This window comes from Sus scrofa, chromosome 1 (genome assembly GCF_054392235.1).
Source record: "Sus scrofa isolate SSC_HxYL_T2T_F1_AM1 chromosome 1, Sscrofa_HxYL_maternal_Yorkshire_Landrace_v2.0, whole genome shotgun sequence".
Lineage (NCBI taxonomy): Eukaryota > Metazoa > Chordata > Mammalia > Artiodactyla > Suidae > Sus > Sus scrofa.
In genome coordinates, this window is record NC_139383.1 from 22,521,590 (window position 1) to 22,522,617 (window position 1,028).

A 1,028-nucleotide genomic window follows, 5' to 3' on the forward strand; every position below is an offset into this window, starting at 1 on the left:
TTTTGCACAAAGCCTGCTTTCTCCTGGTTTAAACCAGGGTTTAAAACCTGTGACAAGTTTCCTAGGAATGGGTGGCCCCTCCTTAGGCTCCAGCAGGCAGCAGGCTTTCGCCTGCCTCCTAGCATGATGCCATTTATGGGTTTGGGCAAAATAACAGAATTGCAAAGCTTCAGACTCCCAGACTTCTTTTTTTTTTTTTTTCCTTTTTCCTCCACACTAAGCTTCCTGTTTCTATGGCAATGACTAGGATGTTTTGCACCAAGAAACACTTTAAATGCCACCGGGGGAAGGTAAGAACCCCACGTAGCTCTCTACAGAGCAGAAAGGTGAAATAAGATGCTAAGAAGAACTGAGGAAGTGGAAAAGCTGGAATAGGGGTGGAAGTGAGGGGGAGGTAAAGAAGCATGTGCTGGGAAGGAAACATAAAACCTAGGCAGCAACACAGCAGGCAAGAACTGGGACCCTCAGAGCGGCAGCCATTGGTCCAGGAGTAGCTGTGAACACTCAGAAATCCACGTGGACTTCATAAGAGCCAAAGGGTGGGGGTGTCAGGTAGACTTCCCCTGGAAGCGGAGTGGGGGCAGGGATTAAGGAGGCATCTCTAGACACACTCACTATACCAGACCAGCTGGAAGGTGGCTTCTTGTGTAACCTGTAAGGTAGGGAGATTCAAATAGCCTACCCTGGGCATGCTCACTGTGCACATGCTCGCTGGCAGAAGGCCACTGGAATCAAGCTAGCTCCTCTACTTAAGAGGGGAGATGAGAACCAAGATTTCCCATCAATCACTGATGCCCTGGGATAGACTCTGGAAGGCTCTGCAGTCTCCCTTTCCTTCACTGCCTTCTCTCATTGGTTGTTTGCATGGCATGGTCCACTCAGGCTTACAAGAAGGAGGATTTATAACAATGTAAAATACACAGGGTACAAAAGAACACCTGGAAAATTAAAGCGGCAATGAGGAAAAGTTTCTTTCCCTCTTCCTCTTGTTCGACTTTCCCCAACTGATACACAAAAGCATATGATGA